The 24,656-nt window shown below is 39.5% G+C and overlaps 1 pseudogene; it reads right to left on the reverse strand.

Annotated features, from left to right (window-relative positions):
• Positions 1–6,388: 6,388 nt before the first annotated feature.
• LOC118723836 lies at positions 6,389–23,043 on the reverse strand (annotated as a pseudogene).
• Positions 23,044–24,656: the final 1,613 nt, after the last annotated feature.

The following is a 24,656-nucleotide window of genomic DNA, read 5'->3' on the forward strand; positions in this document are numbered from 1 at the left end:
ATAGGTATAATGGGGAAAAAACTGCAGGACAATCTTACTTTTCTTCCATTCCTGTTCTCCTATTAGAGAAAGAATAAATTTGGAATAAAATATCTGTATTTCTTTGGGAAAGCATCTGACAATATAACAACTCTTTAGAGAGGACACAAAAATCATCTAACTAACCTTGAATGTGTTATTTTAAAGTCAGTTAGATTATTTTCAAATGGAAAGCTTTTTTTATTTTTTTTATTTTTTTTATTTTTTTTTTTTTTTTTGCTTGATAGCTTTGATTTTCTAATATTGTATATGATTGCTAGCCTTACTGTGCAAATTCAAATTTCAAAAGGCATTTTATTTTTCTCCAAGAACATTCAGGTTGTGTTTTAATCTTGGTTTCATTTGTATTCAGAGTATTAGTATTTTTAAAACATGAGTTTACCATGTTTAGACTTTTCAAGTTTTTATTCACCTTAATATAATTTTATTGATAATAATATTTCTTTTTCATCGAAGAAGATGGAAGTTTAGAGTGGTATCAAATGTACTGTAAATTACTCAATTTTATGATTTCTTGCTATTGCTTATCACCTTAAAATTAGTTATATGTTTAAGTTTATTTATTACAGATACAAAACATTTATCAACAAAAAGGAATGAATTCTAAGATATTGTGATTTTGAGTACTACTTAAGCTTCTTTATCCTTAGATAAAAGTAGAAGAGTTCTAATGTGTTAGGTAAATCTTTCCTGAACCTAATTAATTCTAAAAGAATTATTGAATATGGAATTACTAACAGCTGAGGATTTTCTGCACTCTGAGATATCACAATTAAGATGGGAATTAAAAGGATATCCTTTAGAATAAGCAGTGTCAGAGTCTGGTTGGGGTTTGTATGGCATAGTCTTCTAAATGAAAGTTACCTCCAGTGCAGCTGCAAATTGTGAGCAAAAGAGAATGTGATTGCCGATATGGCTATCTGGTCAGAGTTGGGTAATATATCTCACAGTCTTACAGGCTCTGCTGAGAGATTTTTTTTTTAAATACATATTTTATTAATTTTTTACAGAGAGGAAAAGAGAGGGATAGAGAGCTAGAAACTTCGATGAGAGAGAAACATCAATCAGCTGCTTCTTGCACACTCCCTACTGGGGATGTGCCCGCAACCAAGGTACATGCCCTTGACTGGAATCGAACTCGGGACCTTTCAGTCCGCAGGCTGACTCTCTAACTACTGAGCAAAACCGGTTTCAGCTCTGCTGAGAGATTTTGTCTTTAACACGATAGCCTTGCAAAGCCATGGAGTATTCTTAATTCAGGATAAAATGACCAGATTGATCTTTTAAAAGTTGCTCTGGAGTTGCAGAGAGGTCCAATTAATGGGTGGGAGTGTAGCTGAGGAAATTAGAAGTTAGAAACCTATTGCACTACTTCAGGCAGGCGATGACAACGATTTGGGCATCCGTGGTGTCTGTGGATATGGAGCGAAGTGAATAGATTCCCCAGGAAATAAACTGACGGGATATGGAGGTGGGTTTGGTAAGGGAAGAAAGAGATACTCACGATTGCTTCCACAAAAGCTCAAGCTTTTGTCTCATGTAGCTGGTTTGCTGGTCATATTAGTCACTGAGGTGTGGCTTCTGGAACGGACTGGGCTTGTTTACTTGAATAGAAACATGTCTGGGAGGCTCTACATTAAAAAGGTAAACTGGTGACTTAACATCATTTTGTTTTGACAAATGTTCAAAATGTGCCCATATTATTAGCACAACATATGAGAAATTCATAGTTTGGCTATACTTGGGGAGTTTCCAAGTTTACCTTTAAAACTGAATTAAGTAGTTTAGTTCAGGCACACAATGACTTGTTCTTTGTTTTTCTGTGTCTTTCCACCCCCCCCCCCCCTCCCCCAGTAACTGCTATTTGTTGGATCTGAGGCTAGTAATCTTTCTAGAAGTGGCAAGCAAATCTTATCCATTATTTTTTATTGTGTTTTTAATGTACATAATGAAATTCAGGAGGTTGCTAGATATAATTATTGCTTGTTAAATAGTCATTAAAAGTGTTTGCAGAGCAAGTAAACTGCATTTTATTTTATTTATTATTATTCTTTAATTTCTTATTGCTGAAAGTGTCACATATACTTCATTTTCCCCCACTGAAAACTGTATTTTAGATATACTCCTTTTAATCGTCTTGACATCTGGGGTCATGTCCTGTCTTTAAAAGTAGCTTCCTTTTCTTTGCTCAATATATGCCACATCCACTCCTCCCCAATAGAAACAAGCTGCATCCCAGTGCTCAGGAAAACATGTCTTCGCCATACCTTTTTTGAAAACTTTTGTTCTCAAAGTTTTCAAACAAGGGATGGGAGTGGGGGCAGGTAAAGTAAGTGGGGTTATAGGAGAAATCAACTCCCCCCCCCTTTTTTTTAAATTTACCACAGGAATATCTTTCCTCTCAGTGACATATGCCATAGAAAATGAACAAACTATTATTTTTACCTCAACATGAGGAATCTTGAGTTCCACTCACAATTGCTGAAGAGAGAGAATTGGTAAGTTAGGACCATATCATCTAACTTTATTCAGTGAGCTCAGTATAATATTTTTCAGGTTCTTCTTAATTTTTCTCCTCAGAAAGGCTAGTTTGTCCTATAATTTTAAGCAGGAGGAAATTATTTGCCTATGCTTCATTTCTATCCAGTGAAAGGCTGAAATAAGTTATTTTTCTACTTTATGGTCAGTGTGCAAGTAGGTACTTTTCTAATTTGAATTCTACTTCTACCACTCATTTTCATTTAGAAACTATTTGAATAAAAAACGTCTTTGAAATTTGACTTGGTGGCCTTCCCCAGCATCATACAGAAGGTTTTCTAGTTCAAAGTCTATCTTTTCTGAATTTCACGACTTTAATGCCAGCTTCAAGCTGTGTGTATTTTTTGTTTTGTTTGCTTCTATATTTATACAATTACTATTTGTGATAAAATGGGGAAAGTAATTAACAGTTGGCATCTAAACCTCTCTTAGAAAATAATCTATATTTATTTGGGAAAAACCAGGTAAATATTTACAAGCAGAACAGGAGACTGAAAAAATGAAGGAAATGAGGGGGACTAGTCTGCAAATCAGAGGTTTAAGGATTTGTTTGTTGCCCCAGAGAAGGCAGGGAGAGCAAAAGAAGAAAAGAGGAATCAGTGAGCTGCTGCAAAGTCATGGTCATGAGACCTCTACTCATGACGTGTAGCCTCAGTACCCTGCACCCCAACAACAACGAGAGAGAGAGAGAGAGAGAGAGAGAGAGAGAGAGAGAGAGAGAGAGAGAGAGAGAGAGGGGAAGCAAACACAAGAACCTGAGGTACAACCTTGGGTGTGAGTAGTTATTGGGAAGTGATTCTAGCTGTCCAATGTGAAGAATCGGGGTGACGAGGTAAGGAGTGTTAAAGCAATGGAAGTCACAACACGAAGTCTGTTAATTGCCATGGAGTCCACCCAAATGGGTCCTCTTTGAAACTCTGTGAGGGTGATGGGGAGGCTGAGGTTTCCACTGAAGTTCTGGGAAGCAGGGCAAGGGCCTTAATTCCAGGGGCTACAGATCCCCTCTAATGCCGGCCCTCTCCTCCAAATCCTGAATGAAGCCTGCTGAAGTCATGATATGTTAACATGAAGGGATATTATGTGGAAATTGGTTAAGAGATTGAATTGGGTCCAGGGTGTCTCAAGGCAAGTGTGATGTGGCCTGATGGAGAAGAGAAAACCATGGATAAATAAGTTTCAGCCACTAGCAGAAATTGCTGGGAAGGTTTTAAACTGCGACAGGCTCAAAGATTAAGGTTCAGACCCAAATTTGGCTAGGTCTCTAAGGGGTAAGAGGCAGGAGCTCTTGAACCAGTGAATCCTACAATTCCCAAAGCTAGGAGTCCCATGAACCAGACAAGAACTATAAATAATTGAAAAGATTTTAAAAGGGGGGTTATCAGTATTTCATTTTATTTTATATAAAAGGGCATAGGTTATTTATTTATTTTTAAAATTTATTTTTCTACATAATCTCTGTCTCTCCATTTCCAATTTGAAGCCATGGGAGTCGCAGGGCCCTGGAGGCAGCTGCTGCTTAGCTCAAGAAGATAGAGTCTACTGAAATAGTCTCTGTGACATTATGGAATCTTTTCTTTACTTTTCTTTCTTCCCTTGTATCCCTGTTGTCTCTGATATATTTCCAGAAACTAGAGCAGGGCCTGGCTCATCGTCAGAGCTCTGTGAGTATTTGATAAATGAAAGGATGAGTTGGTTACATGTGGGAATGCAGATACAGTGTTTTCAGATTTTCAAAAAATATGCAAGTTGGGAAAATGAATTTTTAGCTAATCCATTCTGATTTTTAGACGTTGGAAGCCAGTTAAAAATGTTAAGATTTTATTGGTCCCATCTTGGCAGACAGTTGAAATATAAATTTTATTTTCTAAAAGCGTGTGTATGTGTGTTTTTAGCAGCAAATTTGGCACCCAGTGTAACCATCCTCAAACTTCTCATAATTGTTTGCCACTTGAGACTGTCTATTGGAATCTCCAGTCACTTATCCCTACTTCTTGGATATACTTTTATGATTGACAATGATTTTAAGGAGTTTCTATACATAAGTAAAAGGATATATACAGGGTGGGGCAAACATAAGTTTACAGTTGTTCATATGAAAAATAATATAATAATTAATAAATAATACAAGAATATTACAAATGTAAACCTGTTTTTACTCTACCCTGTATATTATTATATTATAATAAATACTAGGGGCCAAGTTCACTAACTCATGCACCTCGAAAGGAACTGTGGGCTGAGAGGCTATGGTGGGCACAGGGACGATACAGGCCTCAGCCTATCCTCAGCACCTTTGCCTGGCCCCTCTCACCGTGGTCCCTGGTCTCCTCTTTGCTGGCAGCCCTGCTCCCGCTGATACCACTCCCACACACTGACTTTGCAGAGCAATTGGGGCTGGTGCCAGCAGCTGGTGCAAGTGGGGCTGGCACTGTCAGTGGGTGCGAGTGGTGGCTGCTATCCTGATTGTCCCTCAGGAACAGGGGCAGGTGGAGAAGCCCTGAGGGGAGATTAGGGCAGGCAGCTGCCGCTTGCAATCACTGATGGTGCCAAACAATCGGGGCTGGTGCTGGGCAACAGCAGTGGGTGTGAGCAGGGCTAGCACTAGCAACAGGTGTGAGCACCTGGCAGGACCACGGCATGCATGAGCAAAGAATTTTCAGTAACCACCAGAGGCTTGCCCAATGAGACTTGTCATTGGTCTGGCACCCCTACTCACCTGCTCTACCACCCCACCATGGTTGATGCCTGCCATATTCCACACTCTTCTGCCTGCTGCTGATGCCTGCTATCTTCTGCGTGCACCCCCTGGTAGTCAGTACACATCATAGTGGCTGGTTGTTCTGTTGTTCCACCATTTGGTCTATTTGCATATTAGGATTATATATATATATATATATATATATATATATATATATATATATATATATCTTTTCTATAAAATCCTATATGATAAAAGCCCAGCGACCAGACAACAGAATGACCAGAACGACCCGTCGACCAGTCACTATGATGTGCACTGACCACTAGGGAGCAGACGCTCATTATAGGAGATGCCTTCTGGTGGTCAGTGTGCTCCCACAGTGGGAACGCCACTTAGCTGACCAGGATGAGCAGAGTGCTCTCACAGCTGGCTGATCCCCACAGACCAAGCTCCCCACCAGTGCATGAATCCTGTGCACCAGGCCTCTAGATATATATAAAAAATATTGGGGTAGAAGGGCAGGTGGTATCTCCTGAAGCTGCTACAAGATTAGGCTTTGTTGTCTTGTGATACTGATGCCTAAAAGCTTTCTTGAAGTCCTTATATTTGAATATCTAATGAGCTTGTGATCTTTTTTTTTTTTTTAAATTAAAAAAATTGTATTTACTTAGAAGCATTCAGGATGTCAACAAAACAGCTACAAAGTTTTTGTTTGATTGTTTGCAATTACAGTGTGGTATTCAATCAATAGAACAACAATTATTTTGTATAAGCTGCATCAGACACAATTGAAGATTAAAAAAAACCTGCCATCCCCAAATATACCTAATCTGTGCTGTGCACCAACAAAAACCTGCTTTAAGTTTTCAAGCCAAATTCAAGCCAAAATGTAGCAGGCAAAGTTAGTGACTATGGAAAATACTACCAGGACAGGGCTATCAAAAGACACATTTGGTAGTGTGTTATCCATATAAGAAAAGACACTGTGCAGTTTAAAAACAAATCTTCCACAGCCTTACAGTTCAATATTTTTCTTTAAATGGAGAGAGTTATGTATAGCGGGGTTAAATACTTTATACATAAGAAAAAAAAACTGCTCTAGAATCATCATCATCCATCATCATCATCATCATCTTCTTCTTCTTCCTTATCCTCATCCTTCTCTTCAACTTCCCAGTCTTCCTCCTCCTCCTTCTTTTTCTTGCTTTTATCAGCTTTGCTGACGCTTCCCCCCCCCCCCCCCATATCAAGCTCTCCTTTAACTCAATACCCAATAACCTCCTTTCTGTATTTCTCCTTCAGCTCAGCCTTCTTTCCATTCGGCACCTTGTCACCTGCAGCTGTGTGACTCCACATCTCCCCCAGCTTCTTTGCACCATCACCAGCGGGCAGGAAGTGATGCTCTCCTTTGACTTTGGAGCGATACTCAGAACAAGAGAAAGGCCAAGGAAGGCTGATTGGGTGCTTTGGGACCCTTACATGTCTTTTTTGTTTCCCCTTTAGGAGGGACACAGGTTTTCATTTCTCTTTCAAGCGGGCCTTGTCCACCTTTGCCATGTCTTCACCTCTTCTTTTCTTTTTTTAAAGATATAATTTATTTATTTTTTTACAGAGAGGAAGGAAAGGGATAGAGACATCGATCAGCTGCTTCCTTCACACCCCCACTGGAGATGTGTTCACAAACAAGGTACATGCCCTTGACCGGAATTGAACCTGGGACCTTCCCGTCTCCAGGCTGACGCTCTATCCACTGAGCCAAACCGGTCATGGCCTCCTCCTTTCTCTTTAGCAGGGAGGTCTTCCACCTCGCTGAGCACTGCACTTCTTAGCAAATCCTGGGAAGGTGCCTGAAGCATCTTGGAGCTTTTTCTTGTGCTCCTCCCTGCAAGTTTGCACAGAAAGCGTATGGTGACAGTTTGCCACTGGGCTTCTTAGGAACACCTTTACCTGCATCTCCTTACTTTCCTCAGTGACCACAGAGTTGCCCAGGGCCCATCTGACTTGTACTTGCCTTGGAGCTGTCTCTATGGAGCTCTGTGTACCACAGTGGCCATGAGAATGTGGGTTGGAACTCAGCTGGGATTCCAGTCTTTACCACATATTTATTCATCTTGTTGAGAAACTACTGATGTATTTATTCAGTAATATTTAAAGTATCCTATAGATAGGAACCATTTACATGTTTCTCTCATATTTTATCCAGCACCTAGTACAGCACCAGACTTAGATGGGTGTTCACCAGGCGTCTGCCAGAATCAGTTCTAGCCATATCTGAACAGAGGGAGCCCCGTTTTGCAGAAAACAAAAACGTATGTCCTTTCACTTGACTTTTTCAACCCTGTCAGAAGCATACCCATTTCCCATAGCTTTCACACATGGACTCTCATATTAGCCTTTGATTCTTGAGTTTTTACCTTTGCATTGATTTCAGTCAAATTCAATTTCTTCATTCTTCTCAGAGCCCGCGTCTGAATAACACCATGCAGGAAATGTCAAATTAATGTGTTGTGGATGATCTTCTAAATTTTTTCTCTTTTGTGGTGTAAAATTATAAAATTATAGATAAAAAATATTATATATATATATATATATATATATATATATATATATATATATATATATATATATTTTTTGTATTGGCCAAGTCCCCATATCCCTTAATATCCTATAGTTCCTACTAATCAACATCTGAATGAAACCTGAATTTTGCACAATTTAATTTCTAGACTTCTCATTGCTTTCCTTTTCCTGTTTTTTTTTTTTCCTTCATATTTTATACTTAGCCTTGTATCTTTGAACCAAATAATATGACCAGTGAGGGCTTCTGGTTCTTGTGTTCAATACTCTTTCCTAGATCCAAGAATATCAAGTTATTAATTTTCAATGATAACTTTAATTATTCCTTGGCGAGAGCACGTGAGTTTGCATGATCATAGCAGTTTGTCTCTTAGCAATGGGCATGAGAACTCACTCTATAATTTAAGCCACTTACTAATTTTGCCATAAGGAATTACCGCAACCATAAATACTCTAAATCCTTTAGAGCACCACATTTTCCCCTGCTGTAGAATAACATGCTAAGCCAATTCAAATTCAGAAAGTTGCCTGATAAGTGTGGAATTAGAACAAGCCACTTTTTAAAAAAATATATTTTATTGATTTTTTACAGAGTGAAAGGAGAAGGATAGACAGCTAGAAACATCAACGAGAGAGAAACATCCACCTGCTGCCTCCTGCACACCCCCTATTGGGGATGTGCCGGCAACCAATGTACATGCCCTTGACCGGAATCGAACCTGGGACCTTTCAGTTTGCAGACCGATGCTCTATCCACAGAGCCAAACTGGTTTCGGCAAGCAAGTCACTTTAGATGACTCAAATATTAAGTAGGGTGAGGTTCAGATTGCTTCTGAACAACGCTTAACGCTTTACCCTTGCAAGGTTTCTGGACAGTGTGTTCTGCAGTCTGGGTAGGTAGGAATATAAAAACTGCCATGTAGAGGCTACAGGCACCTCCTGTAATGGGTAAAGACATCAATACTGCTTCGAAGCTGACTGTTCAGTCTGGGTAAACCTCAATGGGTCTTTCGTTGCACAAAAGTAAAGCAAGAACCACTTACGAGTTATACATTGGCCTTAGAGAAAAAATGTGATGTCATTGTTCATCCAAATAAAAACATTTTGGACTGTGCACTCTTCGTCAATGTATGATTTTGTCTCAGCTTCTGCTTAGTGATCTTCTCTCAGCCTCAGTTTCCACTTCAGTAGAATGGGGACAATACTATCTGGGAAGATGGAAGTAATACAGTGCAAGGAAACCTCTTTGACCTGTGCCTCACACCTCAAAGTGACTTAATATTAGTGATTATGATGTACTGAAATCTCATGGTTTTTAAAAATAAATATTTTTATTTATTTTTCTGGATGGAGATGACACTGTGCCAGTAAAAGGATTTTTGTTTTCCCCAGAGAGGTGGGTACTTGAGAAAGAAGATGGCAAAATGAAACCCAAGTCCCATCCTTGCTGCTTGTAGGAGGACCAGGTATAAAGTACAGGGCTGCACCAAAACCGGTTTGGCTCAGTGGATAGAGTGTCAGCCTGCAGACTGAAGGTCCCAGGTTTGATTCCAGTCAAGGGCATGTACCTTGATTGTGGGCACATCCCCAGTAGGTGCTGTGCAAGAGGCAGCTGATCGATGATTCTCTCTCATCGATGTTTCTAACTCTCTATCCTTCTCTCTTCCTCTCTATAAAAAATCAATAAAATATATTTAAAAAATAATAAAGTACAGGGCTGCAAGTGCAACATGGAGTTGGCTGTTGATTCTCCACATGATTATTCTCCACATGATGGACATAGTGATTTGCACTACTCTGATCTGATGGGTTTGCCTGTTCTTGAACCTTCCCACCTACAACTATCATCAGAAGCAAAGGCTAATAGAAGCATTCATGTTTGAAATGATGGGAAATGGATATGCTTCACTTTAGGTGAAGTGGAAGGGGTATTGCTTTTTCTTGCCCTGACAGGAGAACTGTGGGTGCCTAGAGGTGAAAGCGGATTGGCCCCCTCTTGTGTGGTGATGGGGTACAAGTCAGTCACTATCACATGCAAGTAGGCTGGAGTGGAGCTGAGGCTTATTAGGATTAGGGTAATTTTGTTGCCTGTTAAAATGCATTCTCCCCTCTGGCATTGGAATTGAAGTGTTGGGCAAATGGGTGGTCAGCTACACTACTTTCCCCAGCGTTTCTGCAGTTAGACATTGAATGAGGTATGTGAGTAGAAGTGCTGTGACCCACTCCCAGGCCTGGCCTTTAACCCCCCTGATCATTTGCCATGCTCTGTTCTCCTTTTACCTAACGGGCATGATGATAACCGGAGAGATCTTGGGACTTGCATGTGATTCAAGGGGCAGGATCAGCATCAGACTAATGCCCAAATGGCTGCACTGAGAAAAGCCAGAGTTGGCCTGCAACCCCTTTTCTGTGAGAAAGACATATTTTTTAAGCTGAATTCTTGGTGTTTGTTTCAACCAATTTGCCACTGTAACCAATCCAGAAAGTAATGTTTGGGCAGTAGTGTCGCAGGCTGAACAGTTGGAGAAATTCATGATATCATGACAAAACACTGACATTTATTAAAACTATCTCCAACTAAGACTTGGAATGCGGACTGCATGCTCATATAGTTTTAGGTGTAGTGGTTGGAAAAGAGCTGGAATGTTTATACGTTTTGGCTGCTATTCATTGCTCCAAGTAAGGCACTGTATTGCAAGAATTGGCTTGCTTGTGCAGAGATGGAAGGGGAGGGAGAGAATTCACAGGCTTCCCGGGGTTGGAAAACCAACTGCTTCTGAAACCCAAACAGGAAATGAGACTTAAAAAGGCTTCAAATGCAAAGGCTCAAAAAGATGTCTAAGTTCAAGTAAGGTACTTACCCTTCCAGCAAAAATCTGATCTCTTCCCACCCAACTCAAGGTAGCTGCTGTCCGTTATATTTATACACAGGTATGTGTGTGTGTGTGTGTGTGCTTATGCATGTACACACACACACACACACACACCCACTCTCCTCAGGGTAGTTAAAAAAAGAGCAGACTAAAAATTATGTCTAAGAAATTACTTTGAATATAGCCACTGGTATTTGGAAGGGACAGGAAATAAATTGTCCCAAAACTTACTTAGTTTTTAAAAAAAATTTTTTTTATTGATTTCAGAGAGGAAGGGAAAGGGAGAGAGAGACAAAAAGACTAACGATGAGAGAGAATCATCGATTACCTGCCTCTGCATGCCTCCTATTGGGTATCAAGCCCACACCCCGGACACGTGCCCCTGACTAGAATTGAACCCAGGGCCCCCCAGTCCACAGGCTGATGCTCTAACCACTGAGGTAAACAATCAAGGGCAAACACGTAGTTTTTTGAGGGAACTGTACTGTCAAAACAACTGTAATCCTCTCCTGTGAAAGCTTTTGACTCCTTGACCTGTAGGAGGGGCATACACTCAGTGTTCATGGCAGCTGTGCCATGGCGGATGGCAGCGAAGGAGAAACCTCTTAGAATGCAAACCCAGGGGCCCTGAGCATGTTGGATACTGAAGCCTCACCCAGAAATGAGAATCAGCCTGTCTGGGATGCCCTCCAATACCAGGGCAGGGTCTTACAAAGGACCCACCCAGCAGGAATATATCATTTCAAATATTACCGTTGCTGTATTTTTGCTGGTCTTCTCTTAAAAAAAAAAAATTATTTTCTTTCTTTTTTTTTTTTCATCAATTTGAGGTTTACAGAAAAATAGAGTGGAAAATGTAGATAGTTCCCATATTCCCCCTCACTTCAATTCCCAAACCCACAGTTTCCCCTATTATTAATATCTTCCATTAGCGTAGTACAATTTTTTACAATTGATGAGCCAAGATAGATACATTATTAACTAGATTCAATACTTTACCTTAGGGCTTGCTCTTTGTGTTATATATTCTATGGGTTTTGACAAATCTGTAATGACATATATCCATCATTATGATATAATACGGAATAGTTTCACTGCAATAAGAATTCCCTGTACTCCACTTATTCATCTCTCCCTTCTGCCTCAGGCCACCCCCTCAACCTCCTGCCCTGCCCCAGCCCCTAGTAACCACTAATTTTCTTATAAGTTTGCCTTTCCCAGAATGTCATATAGTTGTAGTGAGTCTTACAGAGTGTAGCATTTTCAGATTGGCTTCTTTCACTTAGCAATCTGCATTTGAGGGCTCTTCATGTCTTTTCATGGCTGTATAGTTTCTTTTTTCAAAATCATTGGATAATGTTCCAGTTGTATAGATGAGTGGCAGCTTGCTATCCGTTCACCTTTTGAAGGACATCTCATCCGCTTTCAGGTTTAGGCAAGTATGAATTATTCATGTGCAGGTTTTAATGTAGACATAAGCTTTCAACTCATTTGCTAGATCATATGGTAAGAAGATATTTACTTTTGAGGGGAAAAAAATAACACTGCCAAACTGTCTTCAAAAATGGCCTTCCTACTAGTAAAGAAAGAGTGTTTCTGTTTCTCTATACATTCTTCTCCTTTTGAAGAGGAGTTTTTATTATGATTATCTGGCTCCATCAACCTGTAATGACTGGGACTCAAGCAGCACACCTTCATTTCGGTTTCTGTGTTATGGGGGGAAAATGTAGCCCTGGCAGAGAAAGTTCACATTCCAGAGATATGGGACTTTGAACTGGATGCAGCAACTGGTAAGACTTTGAATTGTCTCCTTGAGAAAGGAGTCTACTGAATCTAGATACAGATGTTTGATTGTCAGAGAGGTGGGCTGTGTGAAGATGGCTTTCTGTCTGTCCCTGAGAATCTGCTCCTTTGCTCTTTCCTTTTAATTGAAGGTCTGGGATGTGGCCAGCCAGCTACTCAGTGTTTCCTAACTTCCCTTATGTTTAGGTTTGGTCAGGAGACTGTGCTCTTGCAATGCTCCCACTGTTCTGTCCAAGTAGGAGTAAAGGCAGCCATTTCCGAGGTTGGCTATAAAAACTTCCAGACGTGCCCCTCATGTCCTTGCTCATTTAAAAAAAAAAATATATTTTATTGATTTTTCACAGAGAGGAAGGGAAAGGGATAGATAGCCAGAAACATTAATGAGAGAGAATCATCGACCAGCTGCCTCCTGCACACCCCCCACCGGGGATGTGCCCACAACCAATGTACTTGCCCTTGACCGGAATCGAACCTGGGACCTTTCAGTCCGCAGACCGACGCTCTATCCACTGAGCCAAACCAGTTTCGGCTGTCCTTTCTCATTTTTGTTGTTGTTATGGAATGTTGATATTCAAAGGTGACTAGAGGTACATTGAAACGCTGTTGTGATAAATAAATAAGCCCTACTAGTTTGGGTCCCTGAGTAACAGACCAAGGAGATCTACCCAGCTGACCGAAACTCTTCCCTCTGGACTGTTAAGTAAGTGAGTAATGATCTTATCCTATATTTGAACTAAGCTTCGTTCTATTTGTAACAATAACTTGGCCTTAGTTTTATCTATTTTAATTAATGCATATGCATAATATGAAATAAATTATTTAATCTTGCCCTGGGCACTCATAATGTTGCCTGTTTGTTTGTTGTTTGTTTTTAATAATAATGCTGCTGGACAAGGAGGTCATGATCTCATCCTAAACTGATTATTTCCTCATGTCATGGATGATCTGAGAGGCAATGTAAGATAGAATTAAAGAAATTGGCATCTTGTAGCTTCTTCACTACCTATACCTACCTATATTTAAAGCCAGATTTTGTTAACTTGGTAAAATTCACTTAGCTTTTAAAAATTTCATTTTACTTACTAAATAAGGAGGATTATAGCACGTATTTCAAAGGTTCATAGTGGAAATTAATTGAAAGAAATCATGTGAATCATTAGCATATTATTTGGCACTTAGGTGCTCAGGCAACATTAGCTATTAGCTAGCTCTAAACTCCATGAAGTTGGATTTTATACTCACATTTAGTGGAAAGACTGGAGCTTAAATAAAATAAACAAACAAATGTCCCTGCTATGCTCATAGCCCCTGGGTGAAATACCTTTTGACTCTAGTCAGAGTGAGAAAATGAGGAAGTATAAAAGACAAGGGTTTTGTTTGATTTCCTGGGGGAATAGCCAATTTCTCCAAATAAAGTAAAATAATAGCACCTCCCACTGGGCAGAGAGTTTGTAAAGAGAATTGCTGAACCTCTCCATACAGGAAAATCCAGCAGTTAGGGCAAATGCCAAAAACAGCAAGAAGGGGGGAACACAATGAATTGCGAATGTGTACAAAGAATTCAGCAACTGGCAACAGGAGTGAAAGCTGCAGCGAGCATGTGTTGCATGGAAGTTATTGGCAGATAATGTTCAGAAATCCAGCAGCAGCTGAATCAGGGCAGACAATAAATAGTTTAAATTGGCAACCAACACTTTTACCTAATACATACACGTAATGAGAATAGTACAAGAGAGAGTGCGAAGGAGAGGGAGAATGGGGGTGATGGGGTGACTGGGGTGACTGGGATTCTCAGGGAGACCACAGAGCCCAAATGTCAGGATTGACTAGACTATGCATCACTGTCAAGGGTCTCTGCAAAACTCCACCATGGTACCAAGACAGGAAATAGAACAGAGAAACTAAGAACAATAAACAAAAACGTACTTTCAAAAAAGAGGACAGTGAAAAAAGAATTGGCAGGAAGAGATTTTCCCAACTTCCTAAGGAAGGAGAAGTTGATGGTCATCTCCCAAATTTTAAAATATTATTCTTTTTGCATTGTGAATTCATTGTCAGTATGCTTGAGATATTCTTAATTAATTTCCTCTTTGCTAGAAACCTCAGTTTATAATTCTCACAGGGAGTTATTCTGTATTCAAAACAATGCAGAATTTGGAGCATAACAAATGTCTGGCTATTATAATGCCCAGTCAGTGACTGATTATATTGAGCCGAATCCATCACTTCCTACCCTAAAAAGAAAAAGGGAAAAAAAGCTTAAACAAAATTGAATTTAAATTCTTCTCTGGTACTTTGCCAATCAAGTGATGGAGGGAAATGAATCAAATTTAAGTGCAGAAAAAAAAAAAAATCTGTAGGCAAATAATTTGGAGAAGCAAGGATGGAATATTCTTCTTAAAATATTATCTTTCTCTAAGGAATGTACCCTTTTAGAGATTAGAGATATTCTTTCTTCTTCTGTTTGTTTTACAGCAGGACAGTCTAATGAATGCTATTTCAGTTTGAGCCAGTCTATATTTCCTACTGTTTCTGACATAAAACTTCTAGTCTGGGCTGGCTGGCCTATCACATTGACCACACTTGTTGCTTCTGAGCCCATCTTCTGCACTCATTCCATTTTCAGTCTTTTTAAAAAATTATTATTTATATATTTTATTGATTTTTTACAGAGAGGAAGGGAGAGGGATAGAGAGTTAGAATCATCCATGAGAGAGAAACATCAATCAGTTGCCTCCTACTGGGGATGTGTCCACAACCAAGGTACATGCTCTTGACCAGAATCGAACTTAGGACCTTTCAGTCCATAGGCTGTTGCTCTATCCACTGGCCCAAACTGGTTAGGGCCATTTTCAGTCTTTTTGTAATGGTTTCCATTTTTCTCTTCTTCCTCCAAAACCTTGCTTCTTTTTTAGAGCCCAGTTTAAATTCTCTGATCTTCTTGTGTAGCATATAATTCTTCAAATCACACAATTTAACACATTATTTTATGGCTCTCTAATCATTGCATATATGTAAGTCATATTTTGCCAATAAGATGACCAATTCTTTGAGTGAAGGGCACAAGTCTTCTTCAGGAACATGGTAGATATCCAACAAATATTTATTGATTGATTGCTTAGTATGTTTCCTAATGCACATATGTTTCTCTTCAGAAGTATTCATGCAGTGGAAGACTCTTACTAAAAAATAAATAATGCAAAAGGAAGTTGAGCAGAGAACTGGATAAAAACAAAGCTTATATTAATGGTATCAAATGACATGATTAACACCTTTTCTAGCAGCCTTGCAGCTTGAATTTGATAAAGGAAAGTAATTTCTCTAAAGAATCAAAAGCTAAATTGAATGATTGAATTTAACTCCTTAGTGTAAAGCCATGTTAGTAGATTTTTAAAGAAATGGCATTTGAGTGTAATTTAAGTGCAATACATCAGTCTGCCATTGAGCTAATAAACTTCAAGTAAAAAAAAATCACTGAAGAATTTGGTACAGATGACTCTTTCAAGTATCCTTGGGGAGGTAAGATACATAGATAATTGAATGAAAATCTATCTTGACTGACCCCAATGACAAAATGTTCAACTCACATTACAAATCACCTTTAGTTGTTAATATACTATTTTTAAATTGCTTTAAAGGTATCAATGGTACTACAAGGGAGCAGAGTGCTTCCTATTTATCTATTCCTCCCTAATAAAATGAATTTCTAGTGCATTTTTTCTTTAACACTGGCAGTTTACAATAAACTTCAGTTGCTCTAGTTTAAATTTCACCAGAGAGGGGAGAAACACATTTGGTTGTCTTTTATTTGCCTAATCTCTCTGTCTTTATGAATGCCTTGAGATTATGGGATCAAATTAGTTCAACTATAAAATGTGGGAATAAATAGGTAATTGGTGACTGTAAACTAATAAAAAGGAAAATAAAACAGAGAAACACCTTTTCCTATGAGTTCTAGTAGGCTTGCATCCAAGTTCGTAGCTCAATTAGAATATGATTTTCTGTTTTTCTGAAGGGAATCATAAATGTTTAGCGATTGTTACACAAATAATATATTATGAAACTCATAAAATGAGTACATTTTTTAAGGCAGGGTGAAAATTTAGTAACTGAACAATATTAAAACAGGTAGTAATGTTAATAAAACTTTAGAACACATAGCTAGGATATTTCAACTAGTGTTTGACCAAATGTGGTATTGGAACTGATCATCAGAATTAATGTACTTGAAATACAGATTTTTATATCACACCCCAGATCTACTGAATTAGAATTTCTAGAGATGAATCATAACAATCTATATTGTAAGATAGAATTTCTGATAACTCCTAGAAATGTACAAATAAGAAAACTACTAAAATTCACTTGATTTCTTATTTCTTGACTTTCAAAAATAAGTCTAGAAAGATAAAAGTCACACTACTGATAGTGTTAACTCCTGATTGCAATGCTGAAGGAGGAGGGCAAACTTTCACTTTTTAATTAGAGATCGTTGCATTGCTTTCTCCCAAAGATCTGGTAACAAAGAAAATACATACACCATAATAAATAAATATCTAAACTTTTTTTAAAAAAGAAAATACATGTAATATGATGTTTTCTGATATTATGAGTTGTGTTTTGTCTGTGTGCTCCCTCCCCTTTTCCATATTTTACTTAAGAGAACCATATTGGGAAAATTGTGGGGTGGTAGTGGGAAGTCTAGGTGTGGTGTTTCAAATCCAGGACTGCCTTAGTTGGTCCAGGCTGCCATAACACAATACCACAGACTGAGTGAAATAAATACCAGGAATTTGTTTTCTCATGATTTTCTAGGATAGACGTCCTGGATCAAGTTCTGGCAGGGTCAGTTTCTGGTGAGAACTCTTTCTGGCTTGAAGACAACCCCTTTGTCCTCAAATGTCCTTTCTTCTGTGTGTGTATGCAGAGAGAGAGAAGAGAAGAGAAGAGAAGAGGGGAGAGAGAGAGAGAGAGAGAGAGAGAGAGAGAGAGAGAGAGAGAGAGAGAGAGAGAGCGCTCCTGTCTTTTTTTTTTTAAAGGATACTGATCCTGTTGGATCAGGCCTCCATCCTGATGGTCTCATTTCACCTCAAATACATGCCATTCTTCTTGGATACAAACATAGCAACTGCATTCCTACTTTATGTCTACCTACTTTTTGACTGATAATCTCATGTTTTTCCTAAATGATTCCAAATAAGCTACATAGTTTTACATATTCACACTGAAATAATGCCACTGGTAGCATCTCTTATTTGTGAGACCAATTATATTGTTATGTGCATGCAGCTTCCTGTTGCAATGTAAGAATTAGTATGAACTCCATTCCTCTTTTTCCTTCCATTTTAAAAAGCTTTCCTATTTATTGATCTTGGGTACCTTGAGCTACTGTGTGAACTATGTTCTCCTGGCCTGTCTCACAAGGAATCATTTTTAAGTGAACTTCTCTAAACATTATCTTCTTTTCCTTACCTTCTTTCTTATAACTGATGGCTCACTTGCTGGTCTGTCTCCTTTTCCTTAGGCTTGTTTTATAGAGCATTTCAGCAGAAAACATTGAGAAATATTGTTATTTACATGCTTTTTATGTCAGTGCTTTTTAGATTGTAAAATAAATTAATTTTTTAAAGAATGAAAAAAAAGGGAGCTTCAGAGAGATTTAAGTGACTTCCTTAAGGACAAATCACTAACAAAAGATGAACTCAGATTAACACACACACACCCTAACTCTCTGATTTGAAGTCCACTTCTCTTTTAACCATGTTGTACATTAATAGATGGGTATCTTTCACTCTTTTATTGGTGGGAAAGTGGAAACATGAATTTATAAGCACTCATTGACTTTTTAGGTAGTCATTTTATGTAGCTGCTGGACTCATTGAAGAATGGCAACAAAACCTCAAACTGTAATCCATAACCGTCTTTAATTCCATCATGATTTTTCTTTGCTGAGGTCTTGATTTAATCAAATTGTCATCACCCTGTTAAAGTGTTGTTCGAGGGCATTTTATGAAGTTTAGTTGAAGAGGAGGAGAAAAGTAGGAATTAATTATCTGACATAACAGCAACACAGATTTTTTTTTTGTTGACACATAATTTGGAAGTTAAACAATTTCTAGAAAAGAGCAAGAGACATTTTAGTGTGATTTAAAGGGGATTGCGTTGGGGGGAAAAATCTTTACACCTAAGTGTAGAGTTTAAAAATCCAAGTAAAGTGTAGAGGATCCAAGATGGCTGCACAGGTAAACACCTAACCGCAGCTGCACACAACAATTTCAATAAAATACAACTAAAATATAAAATGGACATTGCCAGAGCTACAGGAAGTCGACTAACTGGAAATTCTACAACGAGAAGGAAAGAGAAAACCAGAAGGAAAGTCAGAGGAGCTGTAAAAGCCTAAGGTACAGAGACACACTGCACGCACGGAGAGAATGGAGCCAGAGAGGAGAGGGAGGCTGAGTGCCTGGCTGGCGTTCCCTAGTGGGAAGGAGATAAAAGCTCCAGACTGTGTTGAACCCCAGTTCTGGGCGAGACCCTGGGAACCCAGGCTCAAACAGAGGGAGCCTGGGTGGTGAGGCGGAATCCCAGGGGAGCGGCGAAAGGCAGAGCCCCCAGAGTCGCACACATTGCGCACAGAGGACGGACTGTTGATGCTGATGCTAGATTACCCTAGCGGGAAGGACACAAAAGCTCCAGATTGTGCTGAGCCCCAGTTCCAAATGCTCTGAACCCCAGTTCTCGGCCAGACCCTGGGGACCCAGGCTCAGACAGAGGGAAACTGAGCAGTAAGGTGGAAATCCAGGGGAGCAGCGAAAGGCAGAGCCCCCGGAGGTGCGCACATTGCGTGCAGAGAAGGGACGGTTGGCTGTGCCGCAGGATTGCCCTGGCAGGAAGGAGACAAAAGCTCCAGACTGGGAAGAGCACGATGAGGAGCAGGAGCCATTGCTGGGCGCCGGGCAAGGAGCTGGGCGACAGGGCCCCCAGCGGGGAGGTGCCGCTGGGCCCTTGACCGCTTATCACGGCCCACAAAGCCGAGGCCGGGGGCTGCTTCCTGGGCGGCACAGACCACGGCAACAGGCTGAAGCCAGCAGGAGGCCCCGGAGAACAAAGGGGGCCTCGGGCCAGCCTGCTGAGCTTGCAGGACTAGGAGGAAGAAACCGAAGAAGTTTTCAATGTGAAGAAGTCAAGTTATAGCAAAAGATAGTAAAATTACTTAAGAAAGAATACAAAGAAGATCTTGAAAAATTGAAGATTAAGACAGAAATCAAGTCATCAGCCAACATTGCAACATAAATAAGTTAAAAAAAAAAAAAAAAAGACAGAATGTTGGAGCAGCAGTGGCCAGGCCCAGAGTGGCCAGGCCCAGGGCAGTGGCAGCTAGGCCCCAGAGCAGCAGCAGCCAGAACCAGAGCAGCAGCAGCCAGAACCAGAGCAGCAGCAGCTAGGCCCAGAGCGGCCAGGCCAAGAGCAGCCAGACCCGGAGTATCCAGGCCCGGAGCAGCCGGGCCGGGAGCGGCCAGGTCAGGAGCAGCCAGGCCTGGAGCAGCCGGGCCTGGAGCAGCCAGGCCCAGAGCAGCCAGGCCAGGAGCAGCCAGGCCCAGAGCAGCTGGGCCCGAAGCAGCAGCGGTTAGGCCTGGAGCAGCTGGGCATGGAGCAGCAAGGTTGGGAGCAGCTTGCTCCTGGCCTGCCTATGCCCCAGGGCTGCTTCTCAGACATGGCTGGAAACTTTTGGGGGAACTTGAGGGTCTGCTGAATCAAGTGATGAAGACTTAGATCTGGATGTGTTGAGTTGATGTAGTGCTGGGGTGTTGATCTGTAAGTGCCTTATGTGGGGTCTGGATGAGGTTGGTTGATCTATTTAGATGTGTCTTTTTTTTTTTTAAGTGTATCCTTGGGAATGCGGAGGCATTATTGAATTGAGAAAATGCGAAGTAATTGATTTGCTACCTGAAAAATCTAAAGTTCTGAAAGTTTAAAGCCTCTTGCCAAAAAGAGGTTTTAAAGTTAACACCTTAATTTTAATGGAGAAAGGGGAGGACATGCCCTTCCCACCCAGAACAGGTAATCCAATTCCAGCCAGCAGCTATCTTTAAACAATGTGTTCATTTACATTTGAATGGCTATGCCTTTTGATAGCCTAAGGGCAAGTTTACATGTAAACAAGTTTGCTTCTCAATTCCCAGGGCAGAAAAAACAAGGTTTAAAATTATTAGATTTTAAATTTTATTCTTAAAAATATAAAAGTTTATTAATTAAAAAAAAAACCAAGGAAATTAAAAAACCTGATGAACAATATCAACTGTTGAATATAATAGAATCAGAGATATGGGAGGGTAGTGGACTGACAATTCTAGGGGAAAAGGGAAGTGGGGGGGATGCAGGAAGAGACTGAACATAAACTGTGCACCCATGGATGAGGACAATGGGGGGTGGAGAAAGGGCAGAGGGTGGGGTGGGAACCTGGTGGAGGGGGGAAAAAATGAAGAACTTTTGTAATAATATGAACAATAAAGATTGATTTAAAAAAATAAAATAAAAATCCAAGTAAAATTTAAAATTTTCCATTTTTATTCTCAAATTTTTATAAAGTGAAGAACTATGGGAAAAATGTAAAACTTATGACCTATTTACATATTTGATTATGACTCAAATACAGATATGACTCATATACAGATATATAAATTCAGCTAGCACTAGAATTTCAGAGGAGTTAGTTTTGCTGAATATGTATTTATTTATTTTTATTAACTACTAGAGTCCTGATGCACAAAATTTATGTAAGAGTAGGCCTTCCTTCCCCCAGCTGCTGGTACCAGCTTCCTTCTGGCACCTGGAACCCGGGCTTCCCTCACAGCCCCAGCTTGATGTCCAGTCTAGTTAGCATATTACACTTTCATTATTATAGATATGCTAAGTTAAATCTAACTAGAGATATATAGTACTTATTAAACTAAAATTTCTATGGAACTAAATTATGGGTTGGACTTAGTTCTGGGTAGATTTTAGCCTTTTAACTGCTTAGATGTGGTATCCTACATAAGTGGCATATATAACCACTGGTGATTATTATTATTGAAATTGCTTTCATTTCAGATTTCAAACTTTGAAAAATAATCTAATCTTCCTATTCTTTAGACTTGGTATCTACCGAAGTTGTCTTTAGATTATTCCCTAATCACATTAACCTGGAGCATAGCAATAACTTCCCAACTACTTCCCATCCCACTTCTTCAAAACTATCTTTCACCCTGCTGTCAGATTCAGCATGCTAGCATATCACTTTCTTCATGTCACTCAATTAAAGTGATCAATAATATATAATGAGTTTAGGTATCTATAAAAAACCAGGTGGCAGTATTGAAAAGTTGGTTGTGAAGTTCAGGAGAGAGAGCTGCCAAAGAGATAATTAGGGTGTATAGATAGTTAGCAGAGAAGAAGAAAATCAATATTAAAGAGGAGGGTGGAAGAATAGAAACTAGCAAATTAAACTGAGGGGGAAAATATCCCTACAACCATGGATTGCCGAATTTTCAACATGACTTGAATGAGAAATATATGTTATAGTTTGGTCAGGAATATATACTACATAAACGCACAGTAACCCATCTATACAAATATATATGCACATACTCCTCCCTAACACACCTGAAATAAATGTCACCAAACAATTCTTATTATAATTAGTGTGATGCATCTGATTTCAAGCCAATTCTATTTTATTTTATTTAAAAAATAAATTTGTGTTGATCTACTAATTGAGTTCACTAGTGAGTCTTGACCTGTATTTTGAGAAATGCTTCTACAAAGGAAAATAGCTGCAAGTGTAGTGTTATTAAGACCTGGGATGAATGACATTCAATGAGTGATTAAGGGAGTCAAAGAAGTGGCAGAGTCAAGGGGCAGGGAAGGGGGAACCTATGTTATACTTTCAACAATAATTATTTAATTACCCCCTCCACCCCCGGAAATCAACAACAAAGAATCAGAGAGATAAAGATAATGGTTAAAAGACCTCAGATTCATTTAGTCATAAAGTGGTAATTAAGGGGTGCCTATTGCAGTGCTGATTCCAGTGATCAAAAGTGGGATGAAACCAGACCTGGTGGGTGTGGCTTGGTTTGTTGGAGCATCCTTCCCTGCACCAGAAAGTGGTGAGTTCAATTACTGGTCAGGGCACCTGCCTGGGTTGCAGGTTTGATCCCCAGTTGGAACACATGCAGGAAGCAACTGATCCATGTATCTCTCTCACATAGATGTTTCTCTCTCTTTCTTTCTCTAAAATAATTTTTTTTTTAAGTGGAATGAAACCAGACTGATTAGAACTAGGAAATGATCAAGAGAAGGTTGTATCCCTACAAGAAACTTTAAAAAGGCATGTGAATGTTGTTTAACTATACAAATAAGGAAGTGAGTTCATAGAGAATAAGAAAGTTACCCACTTGCACAACTAGTAACAGAACCAGCATTCAGACCAAGCCAGGTCATACTCTGAAATCCAAGATTTTCCATCGTCTCATAAGAGGGGATGCTGATGAAGCCCATGGCAGGAGGATACTTTTCCTCCTACCTTGTTCTCCATTACTAGCTATATCCTACTCTTGAGCATCTATTGGAGACTATTTGTTGTAGTCATAAGATAGTTTTTAAATACTGCCTTTTATTATAATTATTTTACTTCTCTTATCTGCCCTACTAGGATTTAAGTTGCATTTCAGCAGAAATAATGTCCTATTCTTCTGATTTTGTTGGTAATTGTGATCAGGGACTAGATGTGGTGTGTTATTCTATCACTCAAAGCACTTATCCTAGTACTACAGACTTAGAAAATATTCAATAAGCATTTGTTGAATAAGCAAAAACACTAGATGCTACCTAGTCTTGGAAAGGACTTTCATTTTAGGAATCAACATGGATTGGCTATTTTGTAATTAGGGAGATTGGCCACATGCCATATGACTACTAAATTATATGAAACTCTTCATTGTTCTTTCTATTTTTTCAAGGACTTTATGCACATTTAGTCTCTTGGGAATTGTTTTTCAAAGAAGCATATTTTATCTTTTCTGTTTTCTTTCTGAAAGTATCTCTAACTCAACTTTAAGTAGAGCAGTGACTTTACTTTTTAATGAGCTAAATAATACCTTTTTGCTCTGGTTTTCTACCTTCACCATTCTTTTCTACCCAATTGGAGAAAATCTGTTCTAAGAACTAAGCAACTCAGCACATGTCTCATAAATAACCTGAACATAAAAGCATTTTTTCATTCTGTGTGTATGGGAAATCTAGTGATAATTGGATATAGTAAACCTGCATATTTTTATTTCTTTCTTGTTTTTTTTTTTTTTTTTTTTTTTTTTGTGTGTGTGTGTGTGTGTGTGTGTGTGTGTGTGTGTGTGTATGTGTTAGTTTAGTGTGGCTTCTTAAATAAAGCTCAGTTCATCTTTTACATTCAGACCTCTATTCCTAAGAAATTGTCTTTTTAAAAAAATATATTTTATTGACATTTTACAGAAAGGAATTGAGAGAGATAGTTAGAAACATCAATCAGCTGCCTCCTGCACATCTCCTGCTGGGGATGTGCCCTCAATCAAGGTACATGCCCTTGACTGGAATAAAATCTGGGACTTTTCAGTCCACAGGCTGACACTCTATTCACTGAGCCAAACCGGTTTCTGCAGAAATTGCCTCTTTTTAAAAGTATGGAACCAAAGAGCCAACCTTTATTGAGTAGCCGCATCTGTGGAGTGAAAGCATGATTTGGCCCTAAAACAATTCTTTCTTGGAATTCTGTATCCTGTTGATGATATCGCCCATCTCTGAGTGAAAAGAGGAGCTTTCTGTGATAACCAGAGGGGCGTAACACTGTCCTGGGTTCCCCTTGGCACTTAAAGGGAAACTTTCACCATGTCCAGAGATCTTGCTGTTCTGCAAAGGAAGGAGGAGGATCCTGGAATTCCTTGCAGCAGACACCCATTTAGGTGGCACCGACCTTGACACCCACATGGGACACCTGCAAAAGGATCAGTGGTGGCCTCTGCATCGTAAATCTGAAGAGAAGCTGGGCGAAGCCGCTGCTGGCAGCTCGTGCCATGCTGCCGTTGAAAACCCCTGGTGTCAGGAGT

This window comes from Pipistrellus kuhlii, unplaced genomic scaffold, assembly GCF_014108245.1.
Source record: "Pipistrellus kuhlii isolate mPipKuh1 unplaced genomic scaffold, mPipKuh1.p scaffold_m20_p_1, whole genome shotgun sequence".
NCBI classification, from domain to species: Eukaryota; Metazoa; Chordata; class Mammalia; order Chiroptera; family Vespertilionidae; genus Pipistrellus; species Pipistrellus kuhlii.